We start from the raw sequence: 9148 nt of genomic DNA, 5'->3' as shown, positions 1-9148 counted from the left end.
AAGACATAATATAAAGAGTCAAGTCAAGTCAAGTCAATTTTATTGATAAAGCCCATTATCACAAAACACAGTTTGCTTCAGACGGCTTTACAGCATACGACATCCCTCTGCCCTTAGACCCTCACATCGTCTAAGAAAAAAACAAAAAAACCCTGTAACGGGGAAAAAAAATGATAGAAACCTCAGGAAGAGTGGCTAAGGAGGGATCCCTCTTCCAGGACGGACAGACGTGCAATAGATGTCATAATTAACAAGTGCAAAAAGGAAAGAGAAAGAGAGAGGGGAAGAGAGGGAGAGAGAGGGAGAGATGCAACAGCAATAATGGTAACAATAGCATGTCATATCACAATAGTGATAGGTGTAAAATTACTAAATACACTGTATTAAAGCATGTGATGCTACATGCAAATATCATAGGTGTTGATAAGAGGCCTATGCATATATCAATAATGGAGGCATGACTCATGATAATGGCAGTAGAAGGTCGCATCAAGCAGGATCACAGCATCTGTGCAACCAAGGCCCACGACACAGGTGCAGTTTCAGAAAAGACCACAGCAACAGCACAACCAAAACCATTATCAAGGAGAACCAGAGGTACACGAATGTTGCTACAGCACCAGCACGATCAAAGGCAGGGTCACAGCACCAGCACAGCTATTACCATGATCAGGCGCAGCCAAGATTGCAGCCAATATCTGGGAAAACTACAAACATGGGAGCATGAATACTCCGGAGAGGGAACTGAGTTAGTGTAATGCAGTAAATAGACATGAGCATCTGCAGATGGAGGGAGCAAGACAAGGAAAAAGGAGCTCAGTGTATCCTAGAAAGTCCCCCACCAAATTAAACCTATGTCAGCCTAACTAGGGGCTGGCCCAGGCAACCTGAACCAGCTATAATTGTAAGCACAAGAGTCCTTACAGGATCAGTGGAAAGGGTAGTGGATGGGTCCAACAAACACCGGACTGTGACCCTGGAGCCTGGTGTTTACTTCCTGTGTGAATGTAGAGCCAAACTATGATATATTTTTCTAAACATGACCACATGCTGCTGTTGCCACCCATGCCTTTGTAGCCCACTCCTAACTATGCACTTTTGTGCTGCTGTTGACTTTCCACATGGCACCACCTTGATGTCAACAAATGCACATGGTGGGATGATACGGCACATGGGTATGTTTAGATACAAGGAGGAAAAAAAATATTGCCTGCACAGTCAGTCCATGCTACATGAGTTTAGTTGAAACAATGTTACCATCCTGGTTGGATCTCCGTCATGTCAAAATACACATCAACAGGCTGGCGAGATCTATGGTGTGGATAACTGTCTGAAGCAATCAAGGTGATCAAACAATTGTCAAACAGGGTTGTTTTGTTAAAATAACAGGTGTGTATCTTCCCTAATTATATATTGCAAGGAATTATTATTATTTTTCTCTCCAATGAATTGCATTTTTGGAGGTCTAAACATGCTCAAAAACTCAGGATTGTTGGTACACTCATCCGGACTGGCGAAAAATTTTGGAATTTGGTGGTTTTGGAAACGGGTATGACAAAATTGCTCCAGAGCGCCCCCCAACGTGTAGCCCCAATGGCCTGTTTCACCTACATTTACGAAATTCGGTACACTTTTGTATTATGCCAAGACGCACAAAAAAGCTTCTTGGACCCACCCCCCAAACCCAACAGGAAGTTGGCCATTTTGTATTTGTGCTACATTTTGGCGATTTCGGGCCTCATACTTTTGCCATCTTGTCCTGCAGGATTAATCCGATCGACTTCAGAATTGGTGTGTCCATTTTCAACCCCCTAGTGATGGAAAGTTATCACAGGTCAGTTTAAAACGTTTACAGTTTTCCCGATATGTGGTGTACAATTTTGATGCCTTGTCATAAAACAGGAAATTATTGTTGTAACTTTGGTTTACATTTGTGTACTGCCTGAAACTTCATAGGTTTGATAAGGGTCCCGCCTTGAATACGTCTATATAACAAAATAATAATAGTTGTGATAGCGCCACCTAGTGGCCACAGGAAATAATTTTTTTTTTATACTTGTATCAACTTGGCCTAGACAATCGGATCCAGTTAAAATTCTGTCTGTATGATCTTAAGACCTTCCCGATTGAAAGTTATCAATGGTCAGTGCAAAGCTTTTATGTATTTCCTGTTATGTGGCGTACATTTTTGATGTTTTGCAAGAAAACAGGACATTGTTGTAACTTTGGTGTACATTGTCCGATCTACCTGAAACCTCATAGCTTTTATTAAGGCCCTGCCCTGAACACATTTGTGTGACAATATTCACACATCATAAAAGTGCCACTTACTGGCAACAGAAAGTAAGCCTTGAGGGTCAATTATCATTGGATTTGCATGATATTTACATGGTTTGTGCAGCAAATGATGTAGACACCTAGTGGCCGCTGGAAGTACTACACCATGTGAAATAGCTTACTCCAGGGTCCAAACTCTTTGCATATATTATGCAACTTTCACAGAAATGAACAATTTCTTTAGCTGGAGTCCCACCAGTACCTCGATATACATGGGGGTGCGAGGGCCTGTTCATCACTGCTTGCAGCTTTGATTGGGATGTTATTCCTTTATCAGAGTATAACCTTTTTCCTTTTCTTGGAATTTGATCTTTTTTGTAAGTATTTGAGACTTCTTCTGGTCTCCCTTAACGTCAATACAATGTTGAACATAAGTGATGCAGACTGGTGATGTATTTTAATAGAAAGCATTTTGACGTAATGATACATTTTGATAAAAAGAATCTTGACATAATGTTTTTAGTAAATAGGATATATTTGACATTTTGTAATGTCCTCCTCCGGGAGAGCTTTGACCATTTCCTGGGGGAGGCAGGGGACATTGAGTCAGAGTGGGCCATGTTCCATGCCTCCGTTGCTAAGGTGGCCGACTGGTGCTGTGGCTGTAAGGTGGTTGGTGCCTGTCAGGGCGGCAACACCCGAACCTGTTGGTGGACACCGGCAGTGAGGGATGCTGTCAAGCTGAAGAAGGAGTTCTATCGGGCCTTCTTGGCCTGTGGGACTCCGGAGGCAGCAGACAGGTACCGGCAGGCCAAGCGGAGTGCAGCTACGGCGGTTGCCTGAGGCGAAAACTCAGGTGTGGGAGGATTTCGGTGAGGCCATGGAGAACAACTTCCGAATGGCTTCGAAGAGGTTCTGGACCACCATCTGGCATCTCAGGAGGGGAAATCAGTGCTCTGTCAACAGTGTATGGTGGACACGGGGCGCTGCTGACCTCGACTCAGGACGTTGTGGAATTGGTGGAAAGAATACTTCGAAGACCTCCTCAATCCCACCGACACGCCTTCTGGTAAGGAAGCAGGGCCTGGGGACTCAGGGGTGGGCTCCTCCATCTGGGGCTGAGGTTGCCGAGGTGGTCAAAAAGCTCCTCAGTGGCAGGGCCCTGGGGGTGGATGAGGTCCGCCCGGAGTTCCTCAAGGCCCTGGATGTTGGACAGTGCCCCTGGACTGGCAGACTGGGATGGTGGTCCCTCTTTTTAAGAAGGGGGACAGGAGGGTGTGTTCCAACTACAGGGGGATCACACTCCTCAGCCTCCCTGGTAAGGTCTATTCGGGGGTACTAGAGAGGACGGTCCGCCGGATAGTCAAACCCCGGATTCAGGAGGAGCAATGCGGTTTTCGCCTCAGTCGTGGAACTGTGGACCAGCTCTGGACCCTTGGCAGGATACTTGAGGGTGCATGGGAGTTTGCCAAACCAGTCCACATGTGCTTTGTGGACTTGGAGAAGGCATTCAACCGTGTCCCTCTGGGAGTCCTGTGGGGGGTTCTCCGGGAATATGGGGTTTCAGACCCCCTGATACGGGCTGTCTGTTCCCTGTATGCTGGGGCTTGGTCCGCATTGCTGGCAGTAAGTTGAACTCATTTCCAGTGAGGGTTGGACTCCGCCAGGCTGCCCTTTGTCACCGATTCTGTTCATAACTTTAATGGACAGAATTTCTAGGTGCAGCCAGGGTGTTGAGGGGGTCCAGTTTGGTGACCTCAGGATTGGGTCTCTGCTCTTTGCAGATGATGTGGTCCTGTTGGCTTCATCAGGCTGTGACCTCCAGCTCTCACTGGATCAGTTCGCAGCGGAGTGTGAAGCGGCCGGGATGAGAATCAGCACCTCCAAATCCGAGGCCATGGTTCTCAGCCGGAAAAGGGTGGAGTGCACCCTCCAGATCGGGGACTAGATCCTGCCCCAAGTGGAGGAGTTTAAGTACCTCTGGGTCTTGTTCATGAGTAAGGTAAGGTTGGAGCGGGAGATCGACAGGTGGATCGGTGCAGCGTCTGCAGGTCATGAGCTTTGGGTAGTGACCGAAAGAACAAGATCGCGGGTACAAACGGCCGAAATGAGTTTCCTCCGTAGGGTGGCTGGGCTCTCCCTTAGAGACAGGGTGAGAAGCTCAGTCATCCAGGAGGGGCTCGGAGTAGAGCCGCTGCTCCTCCACGTTGAGAAGAGCCAGATGAGGTGGCTTGGGCATCTAATTAGGATGCTTCCAGGAGGCACCAGGTGGTCAGGGCACGTCCCACCGGTATGAGGCCCAAGGGAAGACCCAGGACATGCTGGAGAGACTATGTCTCACAGCTGGCCTGGGAACACCTCGGGGTCCCCCGGGAAGAGCTGGATGAAGTGGCCTGGGAGAGGGAAGTCTGGGCTTCCCTACTTAGGCTGCTGCCCCCGTGACCTGACTCGGGATAAGCGGAAGAAAATGGATGGATGGATTGATAGTGGTCCTGTTGGCTTCATCAGGCCGTGACCTCCACTTACTGGATTGGTTCGCAGCAGAGTTTGAAGCGGCCGGGATGAGAATCAGCACCTCCAAATCCGAGGCCATGGTTCTCAGCTGGAAAAGGGTGGAGTTCCCTCTCCAGATCGGGGATGAGATCCTGCCCCAAGTGGAGGAGTTTAAGTACCTCGGAGTCTTGTTCACGAGTGAGGGAGGGATGGAGCAAGAAATCGGCAGGCGGATCGGTGCAGGGTCTGCAGTAATGCGGACCCTGCACCGATCTGTCATGGTGAAGAGGGAGCTGAGCCGAAAGGCAAAGCTCTCGATTTACCAGTCAATCTTCGTTCTTACCCTCACCTATGGTCACGAGCTTTCGGTAGTGACCGAAAGAACAAGACTGTGGGTACAAGTGGCCGAAATGAGCTTCCTCCGTAGGGTGGCTGGGCTCTCCCTTAGAGATAGGGTGAGAAGCTCGGTGTGCATTATGTATAAATATAGGTGTGGTTTCATCTGTTAAAACATTTTCACTTGATCAAGATCCAGGTAGGATTGAAACTGTGTCTTGAATAAACTCGTGGCATGGAGTCAGTGTGCAGGTGTTACCTTTGATTTCTAATGTACACTGTTTTATAACAACCTTGCACCTACATGATGAGAGCATAACTACCCTCTTTCAACTTTATAGCAATGTAGACACAAGCACATGACAATGGATTGTCAACAAATGCTCATGCTGGCACAGGGGATTACATTTAGGCAACAAGAGCATGGATGGTTAGGATTAGAAGAAGGAGGCAGATGGTAAGGCGTAAAAAAAAATCACATATAGAGTAGAAGCGTCTTGTAGTTGACGTCTGTAAAGATGAAAAGGCAGCAAAGTGTCCTTTTATTTTAAAGCTATACTTGACTAATGTATATAAACTTGACACTGTAGGGACTTTTGAAAAAAACCACAACTTAACCATGTGTGCAAAAGCATTCAGCTCATTACAGGTGAGCTCTGGTACTTATACAAATGGCACTGCAGCCCTGGAGTGGACACACCTCAGCATGCCTAAGTGTGTATCTGTGTGTGTGATTACCACAACAGTAACAATCAACAAGAGGGCGATCCATCATTTGTCAGTCCCGCTGTGAAGTTTTAATTAATTACATGGAGGGAGACAAGGTCAACGCTGCACACCACAGTGGACGGCTAGTCTCGCCTCTCCACAGGCGATCAATAGGACTTTACACGCGCCTGTAGACTTCTATACAGAGAGTTATTAAGGAAGTGGGACCAAGCCTTTTGTGTCTCCAGCAGCCTTGTCAGAGTGAACGGGCGTAAAGGATGTCGACTTGGTTTAAGTTCACAGTAGGGGAGATAGTGAATGGGACTTAATGGAGCTAATGGATCTGGGAAGGTGGGAGTGTTGAAGAGGAGAAAGACAGGAGATGGAGCGGTACAAGAGGTGGGCTAATGTAGTGTGGCACACACACAGAGGCAGTTTGTTTGGGGTGAATCACTGGGATTTCACTTTACTACCAACATACTGTATAGGAACATGCAGGATGTACACACACATGCTTTTTAACAGAATATTTTAGAAAATTAAATAAATAACTAGTTCGGCATTTGTTCAGTACAGGTTGTGTGTCATTTCAAAGGCCGTGTCACTGCACGACAAAAGGTCTGCTTTAATTCTCTGGTGTGCGCCCCCGCCGTCCTCATTAGTCGACCTGGGAAGATCATTAAATGAAAATGAAGCACATGCAGAGAGGGATTAAGACCCTCTCTTTATTATGAAGTGCAAAGGTGTGAAAACACTTGAGACACTGTACTGCAGCAGGCATCGCAAACATGGAGCAAGAGGGGAGAGCGAGAGAAGACGAGAGCAAGGGAAGCGGATTTTGAAGGGGTGATGCATTATTCATCCCAGTAAAGCACACAGCTCATTGATTTAATGGAAATACGATTCTTATCTTTAGATCTCTCAAGACAAAGGCCTTATTTCTCACCATACGTCACTGTCTGATTGGATAATGCTCTGACCGACAGGCAGAGACAGTAAATGTCATCCCGCTGCACATGGTGCTGGCCTGTAATGGGATAGCAACAATTTTTGTTGTCAAGTCTACATCAGGAACACTTACTCCAGAGAGTTCATGTGTAACTTCATCTCTTTTTGCACAAGGACTTACAGTCATAAAATATTTAGTACTACACAGCGCATGCTGACACCTGTTTTTGCTAAAATGCATTTTTCATTTTTCATTTATTTTATTCAATTAGGACAACACATTTGAATCAACATTTCTGTCAATGTGCCAGTGTTAGCCACCTGTCTAATTTTCAACTGTAGTCCTCTGGCAAGATGTGTTAAAACTTGTGTTATGATAAAACTCACATAGCACCATCAGCAGGACATGAAAAAAACTTGCAACAGGAAACAGCAGAGCAACAGTACAAAACAGCAGCACAGCAACAACATATTGTATTTTAGCACAAACAGCCATGCAGTGCTTTTTTTAGCCCAAACAGCCATGTTAGCAAATGCAAAAGTTATTTTTTGAAACGCTTTATCTACAACTTTGGGGAAAATAAGTATTTTCCAGGATTCATTGGACTGGTTTTATGAATGTGGCTTTAATTTGACTTAGTTACTGTAAAACTTTAATTAATAGAGCAGGCTCGTATTTACTTAAACCACTGAACTCAACAGACTTATATGGGACAGGCTTTTATTTTATTTTATATTTTTATTGCTGGATGGTTTACCTGACAGTGATCACTTGGACAGTTCAGAGGAGGATATGAGCACAAATGGTAAGCACACCAAAGAAACTAAATTTGGTAAAGACAGCATTTTCCACTGTCTGTCAGTTTTTATTCTTCTTTATTCTAAGGTCTTAAGGAGTTTATTTGTGCCTCTAACTGAGTCCTCCTCATCTGAGTCCTCCACATCTGCTCTGCCATCCATGAGTGGAGATGCTGTCACCAGCAGAGAACAAAAAAAAAATGACCATGAAAGAACAGTTAGCCAGACAATCTCATGAGCATAAAATGAAATATCTGAAGAACAAACATGAAAATGAGAATTCTGCAGGTTAACCTGGAAATTATGTTTGAGGAGAAAGCTATGATCCAAAAAAAGAGAGTTATGACACAGTTATTACCAGTCACAATGACCTATATGGTTTGCAAAAAAATGTTTTGTCATTTGGATATTCGTGAGTGTGATTATTTAATCCCTAATTCAATGGATTAGTCCTATGGGTACTCATCTGGCTGTGTTGCATGTTGGTCTACATTTAGATATTCCAAGTAGTCCACGTAATTGCACAACCATTGGAAAGCAGAAGTTAAACCTCTCCTTGGAGGATTGATTTAAGCTTCACTTTAGTCTTAGAGTAGCTCTGATCCTCCCTCTGGCAACAGACTTAGCTAATACCAGAACAGGCTAAATCTACGACTTTTTAAAGATATGTCCGTGCAAGTCCCTTTGAGTCAAGAGGACTTAAATGAGCATTTTAGTCTGCCACTATTCTCAAGCCTTGTCTGTCAAACTGGCACACTGTGGCTTAATAAAAAGTTAGTCTCAAGTAAAGCTTTTAAGGACTTCGATTTACTAAATCCAATGATTTTTTTGAAATTACAACTATCAGTTGCTATCAGTGGTGATACAAAATCCCATACTGTGCACTGACAGCTCAAATTGGTTTGATTTAAAGCAATCCCAGATCTGTCTGTTTCGCATGGGTGCAGTTTTGAAAGAAGCCACCTGGGCTGTTTTGAAGGGTTTTTAGTCTGACATGTCTTTGCCAGTGAGTAACATCAACTTGCATGAAGCTTGTTTCAGATCAGAAAATATGAATACTTTTGTTTCACCTTTTGTTTACATATTACTTCCATTTGGTAAATAATCATGCTTTTATTTTAGCTGTTGGATTTCCAACAATGGTTTGAAGATGTACACATAGAGCCATACGTAAAGAATTATTAGCTGTGGGAAACAACTTGAACCCTTTGATACTGAAGAATACTCAAAAACACAATGATTCTCAGGTACATTTTGGAGCGTCTTTTTTTCTTACCACAGTCATGAACTTGTGGTCTGATATAATGATATCTTGAGAAAGTAAAAGTCACACTAAATATAAAAATACTGCGGGGTTCAGACTACGTGACATGTTTGCTGTTCCATCAGTCACTATGACTTTGCCAAGCAGACTACACGAGGGTCAATGAACAACCATCGCTGCCCCTCTTTCACAATGTGTGTGATGTCATCAGATTATTCTTGTCCTTATTTCATTATTATTATTACAACTTGAACCCTTTGATACTGAAGAATACTCAAAAACACTCTTCTTCTTCTTCTTCTTCTTCTTCTTATTATTATTATT

The sequence above is a fragment of the Plectropomus leopardus genome, chromosome 4 (genome assembly GCF_008729295.1).
Source record: "Plectropomus leopardus isolate mb chromosome 4, YSFRI_Pleo_2.0, whole genome shotgun sequence".
NCBI classification, from domain to species: domain Eukaryota; kingdom Metazoa; phylum Chordata; class Actinopteri; order Perciformes; family Serranidae; genus Plectropomus; species Plectropomus leopardus.
Note: the sequence above shows the minus strand (reverse complement) of the source record.